At 39.8% G+C, this 10087-nt stretch overlaps 1 non-coding gene across 1 annotated transcript; it reads left to right on the top strand.

Annotated features, from left to right (window-relative positions):
* Positions 1 to 1558: 1558 nt before the first annotated feature.
* Positions 1559 to 1684, top strand: LOC117286984. Its single transcript, XR_004518183.1, has one exon. It is a non-coding gene; the product is annotated as a U6atac minor spliceosomal RNA (small nuclear RNA).
* The last annotated feature ends 8403 nt before the right edge of the window (positions 1685 to 10087 follow it).

Genomic DNA, 10087 nt, shown 5'->3' with positions numbered 1-10087 from the left:
ATATATATATATATAAATATATACACACGAGATATTTGGGCTCAATATCTAAAAATTTCCTTTTGGGAAGAAAATATTGTTTCATCTTTCATACTCACCTCTTTCACATAAATAGTCATGTTTAATACTTAGCAGAAAAACCTATTAACTAAAATCTACACAAATAAGCATTGAATATGCAGTAGCACTGAAATGTGGCTTTAATTTTTTTTTAGATTATAGAAACACGAGATATTTGGGCTCAATATCTAAAAATTTCCTTTTGGGAAGAAAATATTGTTTCATCTTTCATACTCACCTCTTTCACATAAATAGTCATGTTTAATACTTAGCAGAAAAACCTATTAACTAAAATCTACACAAATAAGCATTGAATATGCAGTAGCACTGAAATGTGGCTTTAATTTTTTTTTAGATTATAGAAATTGATGTACTAACTCAGAAAATAATAAGTTTACAAACATCAAATTCATAATTATTAAGAATATTTTGCTGTATGCTTTAGTAGCCAATAACTGAAGGTGGTTGTGATAATAAAAAGAGGAATAAACAGACTCAATTTTGTAAAGTGCTTAAGAAGTGTATGTCTAACATGTCATGATACTTCAAAGACAGAGAAGTATTCCAGAGAAGGGAATCATCTTCCAAATGCTAACAACAGCTTTGGGGATGACTGTATCAGCCATGAAAATAAGCATTGGCCCTTGCTCCCCCAGGTTGCCAAAAATAAATCAGAGTGGCTAATCAGATTCAGTTGGTGGCACTAATGAGAGGGTGGCAGTGGACCAACTGAGATCTAGGCAGTGAGCCTAAAAGAAATATCATCTGTGCTATTGCTTCCTTCTCTGTCCTTCTATCTCAGCCAGTCCCAAAATCTATGTTCAGGAGGATATTCTGCAAGTACTCTGCAGGCATGAAATCCCTGCAGAGCAGCAGAGCAAGCAGACATGGTGAAAAGTAATAGAAATTGATCAGATAAACTTTGGCAAGGCCAATGCTGATGTAAATGGGCACTATAAAGATATTTTAAGACCTTGCATTTTTGGAGACTGAGTAATAGTATTGCTGGACTCTTCAATAAGAATATTTTCACTGAAACTTCAATCACAAAAGTTAATGTAGTGATTTCTCTGGCCCAACATTCTCAGAATAATGCTCACTAATGTTGCAGCAAGCTGTAGGATCCACATCTCCTCATTCTTCTAGAAGGCAGCTGTCTGAGGCAGCAAGTGGGGTCTGGATGCTTGGCTTTAGCTAGGAAGGGAGAGCTCAGGAGACTTAACCAGTTTGTAGCTAGTTCTGAGGGTGAGGTGCTGCTGCAGACAGAATGGGGCACTGTTATAGAGGAGAAGAACACAGCATTTCCTCGGTGTGGAACTGGGACAAGGAAAAGGACTGGCCTGAGACTGACAGCTCTCATTGTCCTAGACAACTGCAACAGCTATCATCTACCGATTCTCTGGCTGGTCTTACTCCTCATAGCAATCCCCGGACATAAATGTTATTATCCTTGTTTTGCCCAGAGAGGTTTAATAATTTGCTTAAGAGCACAGCACCAATATTGCATGAAAGGAGAGAAGGTTAGCACTTCCCTTAACAAGGATGGAAGAGGCTCTCAGGTCTGACAACCCATTTACAGCTAAGGCATTGCCATTTACTTGTTGGCATCTAAGCACTGTCTTTCGGTGTCTCTCATTCAAGTGAGGGAAAGTACAAGCAAAGAAAGTGTTAAAGGATGGGTAGAAAGGTACCAGGGAATGGATCTCTTGCACTAGGGGAATGGTCTAAGGGAACAAGAACAAGAGGAGAGGAGGAGAGCAAGGGGAAATAAGAAGAATAAAGATATGCCATGTACAGGAACCTAAGAACCCCAGTTAATGTAAATATTATAGACCATAACAAGAGCTATGACAAATAACATTACCAGAAATGAAAAATGGGACAGAGGAACTGAAGCAGGAGGGAAAGGAGAGGGAAGGAAAGGGATTAATAAAAAGAAAGAGACATGGACATGTGACCTTTCCCCAAGATGACTCTAAACTACATAAACTGCAAACATGTACAAATAAAATAAGATTAAAAAGCATATATGAGCCGGGCCTGGTGGTGCACACCTGTAACCCCAGCACTCAGGTGGCTGAGGCAGAAGGATCACTGTGAGTTTGAGACCAACCTGGCAGAGTGAGTTCCAGTTAAGTCTCAACTACATAGTGAGACCCTGTCTCAGAAAACAAACAAACAAAAAAGCATACATAAGAATTAGGGAAAAAAAAGATGACAGCAATAGACTTGCGATCAAAGGACTTGAGTTTATATTCTTTTTTCCCCTTGAATTCTTTCATTGGTACATTTTAGGTATACAATGAATTTACATTTATCACTGGGAACTTGTACCTTTACATGATGTATCTTGGTTCTTATTTTCTCTGTGGTCTTTCGCCTGTGAAAGCTCAGGGAAGCCCTAAGATCTCTTAAATTCATCTTTTTAATTTTTAAACTAGGAATAATACTGAAAATCTTCGGATTTTTGTGAGGATTAAATGTTTTTTGTAAAAACACTGATACTACGAGCTCAATACTAGTCGCATGTCAAAGGTCATTCATTGTGTTTTAGCTTGGTTTTGAATCATTCAATAACCTTCAAATCATAGAGCTGTACCAACACTTGCTTACTTACTTCAAAACGCTAGAGTGTTCTGTTTCCATGTTCACTGGATGTTTTATTCACAGAGCATTGGAGAGCCATCCATTTACCAGTTCAAAAACAAACAAACATTAGCTAAGTACCAACTTGGCAGCAGGCATCATGCCAGGTGCTAGCAACAGGCAAATAAGTAAAACAAGGTACTCGAACTCCAGGAGCTCAAAGTCTAATGAGAGGTACATTAAATTCAGTTATAATCTTATCTGAAGTGTTATTAGTTACACACTAAAAAGCAATGCACTTGACACCTGTTTTTCTACCTGGCTCGAATCCCTTAAGTGCATTGTTTTTGTTCCCACTACAAAGCTAACAAGGTCCTGATGGACATCACTAATTAAGGTGTCCCACTCCCAGGTCCAAGCGGGTGTCTTGACTCAGCCTGGGGAAGTCCGTATATCCTCCCCGTATCCACGATGCACAGAGGAGCTAAGCCGGGCCAGGCTGCCTCCTTCTGGGAAAAATGGAAAGGAGCTTGTTTCCTTCTCCGGTTTCCAGTAGATATAGATGTGAACACGGTGAAGTCAGCATCTGTAGTTTCTGTCCCAGGAAGCTAGTGGCTTGAGGTAGAGTTCCTGATTTGGTTCAACCCTTAGGAAACAGTTGTCCTAAGGCCCAGTCCCTATGCAGTTTGGTAGCATGAATGAATAAATCAAGTTTGTTGCTTAAATTGTTTCAGCTGGACTCCCAAGAGAGAGCCAAAGGTCCTGGCCAATAGAGGAAAATCATTCCGTGATATGGACACACAGACAAGGAAGCCCATGGTCTAGGCTTCTGCGGATGGGCGGAAAGGAAGGCTTTAAGGACGAGGTGATGTTTTCAGATGCTCAGAAGTTTATCAGGGGAGCACACTTCAGAAAAGCCTTTTGCTGAACTGGAAAGGTCTCTAGTCCTCCCTCATAGATGCTGGGATAATCAGAAGAGCGGGTGGACAGCCTAAGTTCAAGACACATCTTGCTAAGGAGTTTGGATAGCTTTTAAGCAGAGGTAACCACAAATGGTTTTAATGCAGAAAAGTGACGCAATTGTACCACAATGCAGAAAGACCAACACAGTCAGAAGTATGGGGAATCATTGGTTGCCTGGCCAATCTAAGACCAGTGGATAGGAGGAATCCACTGCCCCAGTTCTGATGAGGCATGACGAGGAGCCCAGCACACCATGGCTGCACCACATCTAGGTGCATCTAGGACATGATGGGTAGTCCAGGTGGTACCCCAATCCACAGGCAGACTGAGAGGAAAATTCTGCTGTGCTAGGGTTGCCACCTAGAAAGCAATGGAATGTTCTGCTCTTTCAAACAGTAACATTAATGATGTTCGGTGCTTAGTAGCACTTAAGCCATGGTTCTCTGTGCACATTATGTAATCCATCCATTTAACATCCTGTCCAGCACCTAGGGTACGTTTTCCAGCCAGATAATCTTTCTTTTCAATTCTTTCAGGAAGATCGAAGTCTCAGCGCTGCCCTGCCAAGGTCTTTGCTGACACTTTCCTAGAATTATTCACAGCTTTTTGTTAGAAATTGCCACGTTCTCATTTGGATGTTATTCTCAAAGATGTAGGGTGGCCTCCCCTCAACATTTCATTATTTATTTGATTATTCTTGAAATAATATAGCAAGCAGTGACCATGTAGTAGAAACTGACCAGAATACTGTGAACACACAATATTTAGAGGTTGAGGAAGACAGGCTTATGTGCCTTTGCCCTCCCTAGAATTGTGTCTGGTCAGTAATGATCAGCAACGATAATTATAAATGAGTTGGTGATCACATAATAAGTGGCATGAACTTCCATGCCGCTTCTTTGTATGAAAACCTGTTCCGAAGCCCATACAGGAGTGCCTTAGTAAATGCTCACTGAATGAATATATTTGCAGTCTGCTGAGTATAGCAGACTTCACAATACATGTCTTAAATATGTTGGTTTTCTTTACTCAGGTGAGATTTCTGTGTCTGAGCCCAGATTCACCCCAGCTCTGCTTCTCCTCTAGTTTTACACGTTCAGATGAAGTCCCTTCTTTATGATTTCAAAACACAGAGGCCTCATCTCTGAGGATACATACACTGTCTAGGAGCTTCACTCAAAATATAAAATTATTCCTGCACAAGATAGCGCATGCAGGACGGGCTACCAGATCATGACTCCTGAGTTTCTCCCACTGTTGTTTCCCATAATTGCCCACCTTTGGCCCCCTAGTTTCCAACCTGACTCTATTTGCCTTGCCCAAACTCAGTGGAGAACGATAATTAAATTGTGTACTCATTAAGCATTAAAGAACACAAGTGATATTTTTATCAAGTTGCTATCTGTGTGGGGGTGTGTAAATAGTAGTTTGCTGTATATAATAACGTGGGTAATTATTTTGTGACTTCCAACATGGACTAAGAGGAGAAGCCCTGCAGAGCTCTAAACAAGAGATTAAACAAAAAATATTTGTGGAAAGGGTTCAGCCTGACATTTTTAAGTGAAAAGGAACTGTTACACTGAACAGATATGCAAAGATTTTATGTGGTATGTAGGATAATAATGACACCGTGTATCCCATTTTCTATTTTATAAAGCACTTTCAAATGCATATTCTCGCTTGATCCTCAAAACACCCCATTAGGTTATTATCTCAATTCACAGGTGATGACACTGAGACTCAGAAACTTTAAATGGATTTCTTCAGGCTTCTCTATTATTACATGGGGGAGCTGGCACTCAAGGCAGCTCTTTTCACTACACATTTTGTGACTCTATTATCCTACCATCCCCAGATTGCAAAATCCTGGAGCCAAAATGATTTCCCAAATGCTACCTTTCAGAGCTGTACTTAATTGGTGGTGAATTGCCTCAGTGCAGAACGTGATTTATACCTCTAAATCATGCTTGTTAGGTTATCAAAAAGTGTCAAATGAAAAAAGAAAAAGTTTTGAAGACAGAACTGGGTTCAAACTCCACTTAATCGATAGCCACTCATTTTAATTCTTTAGGCTTTAGTTACGTCAGGTAAGTTACAGAAATACTAAAATCTATTATAATTAGCTTTCGGGGGCAAAGAACAAATGACAATCTATATGTACTGACTATCTAACCTAGCACTAGGTATCTAGTAGATCTTCCCAAAACAAGAGCTAATCAATATCACAAAATGTCTGTTCCCTTTTCTTGTTGATTTTCTTTGGGGCACATAAAATTTGAAAGTTGTATCATCATGCAGAACCAGACACCGTGAGTCACCTGTGTCTCAATGATCATTTTGACTTTTAATCCGTTTATTCAGTCACCGCTTCTACTCCTTTGTGACAGCGTGGGCGATAGCAGCCAGTATTCCTTTTTCTCTCGTGCTGTGTGTGAAGCATAAGCTCACCTGTTTGATGGAGGGTAACCATGGGAACGGTTTGAGAGCCCACTGTGCTGAGAAGTTCAGAGACCGGGAAACGGGGGTGGGCTGCTGACAGACTGGGGAGGAGGGGGGTCCACAAACCAGAAAGGCACAAAGGACATTTCTTATCAACAGTTCAAACATCGGGCAAATTGTTAGTACTGGATAAGCAATGTTCTTCTGGCTTAATGTGTTTATGAAAAGTAAAAGCCCCTGACAGGTTAATTCTGCCAGAGAAGCAAATGTTATTTTTATAAAATTGAGCACTGACAAACATAATTTTGCCTGACTTTTAAATTCCCTATCCTTCCTTTTATCTTTACTAGTACTTATAGTTTGAAAATGGTTTTACCTCAGAAAGACACTTGTAAAAATGTAGCTGTCCCAGTTACTGAAGGGTAATGTGAAACATGGCAGTGCTAATCATTTATTTTAGAGTCAAATTTCCCCACAGGCATGAAATGTCTTTACAACTGTGACACCAGTTAATTAAATCATGAAGATAGCTAACAGTGTAGCCTACTTACCAAGTTTGCAACATATTTAGGTGGGACCCTTGTGAGTTTTTGTAAGCATTGCTCTTTAATAACCCTCTTTTTGGGTTAAGATCAGCAAAATAAAAGTGTCAGAACTTTAAAGTAAACTGTTTCATGCCCCCCCCCACTGTGGTTCTGATCTCTACATGTAGGATTGCTTAAAGCCCAGAAGTTAAAAGAAATGCTTTCTCAATGCTTAATTCCAGATAGTGGTTAAAAATCGAGTGCCTACTGTATATCTGGTGCTGAGGACAGGATTCTCAAGAAAAGAAATTGGGTCCACGTCCTAGGGGTATGTGGAATCTACAGAGAAGAAAGGAAATATGCTATTTGAAACAACTAAATACTTACAAGTGGGAAAAGGACTTCCAAGAAGTACATGGCGATGACAGAGAACCTAGATGAAGATCTAATCTAGTCCAAGAAGGATTTAAGCTGAGATCTATGATCTACAGGACAGTAAGAGCTGGTCTGATGCTGAGTTGGAGAAAGAACAGGATCCATGGAGAACAGAAGACCAGAGTACTGGGGAAAGCACAGGACCTTAGAGAAACTGAAAATCACCAGGATGGCTCAAAGTGGGATTAGAACATGGGAAATTTAGTAGAATATTCTAAAACGACACAAGACTTACTGCTAAATGCAACAGGAATCTACTTATAGATTATAAAGCAGGAGAGTGAAGTAGCCAGATTTGCTTTCTGGAATGGATGTTAAAAAGCTTGATGTTACCTGCTGGCTTCAAAATTCCTATTGGGAGAGCTTTTTCTTACTTGGTAATGAGCTCTTGAGATAGAAGGGAACGTGCTCATGGTGTGAAGATCCTAGGCAAACAAACAAAAACAAAATACAAACAGCCAAACTAATATTCAAGTTATACAAAGTGGCTTCATTCCAGAAAGTATGGGGAAAGATATAAAGGAAAGGAATAGAGAAAACACAGAAAGAAGAACCTGCAAGATGGTACGATGCTGGAATTAAGAGGGGCAGTCAGCCAACGGAAACACGCAGACGGTGAGGGAGCTAAGGGTCATTTAAAGCTGAAAATGCCTAATGTTTCATCTGAAATTAGCATTTTGCATAGCAAACACTTCTTACTCTCCTGGAATCCCTATCCTTACTAACGTCTGCTATCCTCACAAATGCAGTGCAGGACTGGATCATTTGTGGAACATGCTGGAGGGACTGAGTTTCACAATGATAAGCTGGGTCACAGAAGCAGCATTTGTAGAAACTGATGCCGAGGGAAGAGGAATTGGTGAGAAAGATTCAACCAAATTAGCAAAACTGTCAATGGGGTTTTGCACTTCCACCAAAGTGGATAGAGTTTAAGGCCAGTTTTTAAATTTAGATCGTAAGGGGCAGGCTGGTCCTGCTGGTGAAAGCATGAACTGGATGGGAGCATGGGCAGAAGTGGGTGTGACTCAAGTAGCTTAGGAGAGAAATGATGATGGTGTCAGTGGAAATATAGAGGGTGCATCTCTCTGAATTTAGTGATTTGAGAATGGATTGATTGTGGACTGGTTGTGGTTGATTTTATGCACACACACACACACACACACACACTTCACCATCAAAAACAGGAAAGACTGCAGGCAAGCAAACTTGGCAAAGAAGGAAGAGGGTGACAAGTATCATGACTATTCAGTTTGATATGTAAGGAGTTGACTTGCCTGTGGGCCTCCACACGCAGAAGCCGAATAGGACGCGAGATATATGCATCTTGAATTCAAAAGAGACTTTGGCCTAATATTTGGATGAGTTAGACTTAGAGGTGGTGGCAGAAGCTATGGGAATCAGGAAGATAGGAGCATGGTGTGTAGATAGAACTTCCTTTTTATTAAGAGCCTACTTTTATTAAGTACTTTTTAGGCATTATGGCAAAAGAATGCCTACTTCTCACAGTTGTTGTGAGATTAAAATGAAAAAGAAATGTGCTTGCCATATTTTTTGCTATGCACTTACTGTGCTTAATTTTGATGGTTTAAAAAAATGGAAATTAGACTTAATGGATCTTACTAGGGAAGCTCTTGTTAGAAGCATCTGGAAAGCTTCCTGAATAACATAAAAGAAACCCAACAGACAATAAAACAAATGTAATTTTTCACCTGCAACAATCTAAAATTAAACAGCCATGAAATGATGTGCATTTTGTAAAGAACAATGATAGCTCAGACTTACTGTTATTTAACTAGTGACAAGCAAAACTGAATCAGAAATGTTACTTCTATTTCCCATTAAAATAGCCTCTGAACTAGTCTCTCTTTTATGCCCTTCTCCCTTCTTCAAAACACTAGATTATGAAAAGTAACAGGATTATAAAGTAACAGGAACTTGGGAAAATAATAGGATTATAAAAGCAACCAGATTATGAACGGAAATGAGCAGCACATTTTTGATAAAAATGTTTGTTTGCTTCTTAGAACAAGGGCATATTCTATAGGCTATTGGCAGATCAGTTTTCTCAGCTTGAAAATGAATTTAATTTTTTTAAACAATACTTTTGCGATGACTACGGCTACGTTTTGAATACATTTTTTCTCTTCTAGCTCTCACATTGAAATTGCTATGATGGTGGTGCTGAGGAGTGGGGTGATTTAAGAGGAGATTATGTCATAAAGAGAGATTAATGTCTTTTTCCTGGGAGTGAGTATTTGCTGTGCTGGGACACTGAGCACAAGAGCAGGATGTTCTGTCTCTTCCATACCCACCCACTGGTCCTCTGCTTTCTTGCCTACCTATGACACAGCATTCTGCCTCCTGATCATGGACTTCCAGCATTCAGAACAAGAGGCAAATAAACTTTTGTCCTTGTAAAGCGTCAAGTCTCAGGTATTTTGTTATATGAGCAGAAACTTGACCACGATAACTATAATGCATAATTTTTATAATCTAGCATAGCTGGATATTTCCTAAATATCCACTAAATAGCTAGGTCTGATCATATGACCATCCTACATTTTAAAACATAGGAAAAAAATCACTGAGATTATTATTTATTGCCAAATACAAACTACATTCCTTGTACTGTCACTCAGAATTCTTCACCATTTGTCCCCAGCGTTTCACTGCATCTTTTCTATGGCAACTTCTCTGTCACAGACCCCAAGAATTCCATTAAGCTGCCAAACTTGCCAGTTCCTGTGGGTCCCTTGTGCTTCCACCTCCACGGTTCCTGCAAACTGAAACATCCTTTCTCTCACTTCAAACACCTAACGCTGTGTTACGATTCAAATGTTCCCTCCTTTACAAAGCATTCGAGACCCTCTAGAAGCAGCCTTGAGAATCTTACAGCCCTCCGTGGAATCCTCCCTCAGGACACGTTACTCTGTCCGTGGATCTCAGTCCAGTTGTAGGCAGGCTGCTGGTATAGTGAGAGGTAGAAAGAATTTAAAATGTCTTTTTACTGTTGCTGAAACCCTTTTATCCTCAAGTGAGGTATTTATAACATCTGCTTAAACATGTATTTATATATATAT

The sequence above is a fragment of the Fukomys damarensis genome, unplaced genomic scaffold (genome assembly GCF_012274545.1).
Source record: "Fukomys damarensis isolate Sample0158 unplaced genomic scaffold, DMR_v1.0_HiC HiC_scaffold_19, whole genome shotgun sequence".
NCBI classification, from domain to species: Eukaryota; Metazoa; Chordata; class Mammalia; order Rodentia; family Bathyergidae; genus Fukomys; species Fukomys damarensis.
The sequence above is the reverse complement of the archived record's forward strand: the minus strand, read 5'-3'. Positions and strand labels throughout refer to the sequence as shown.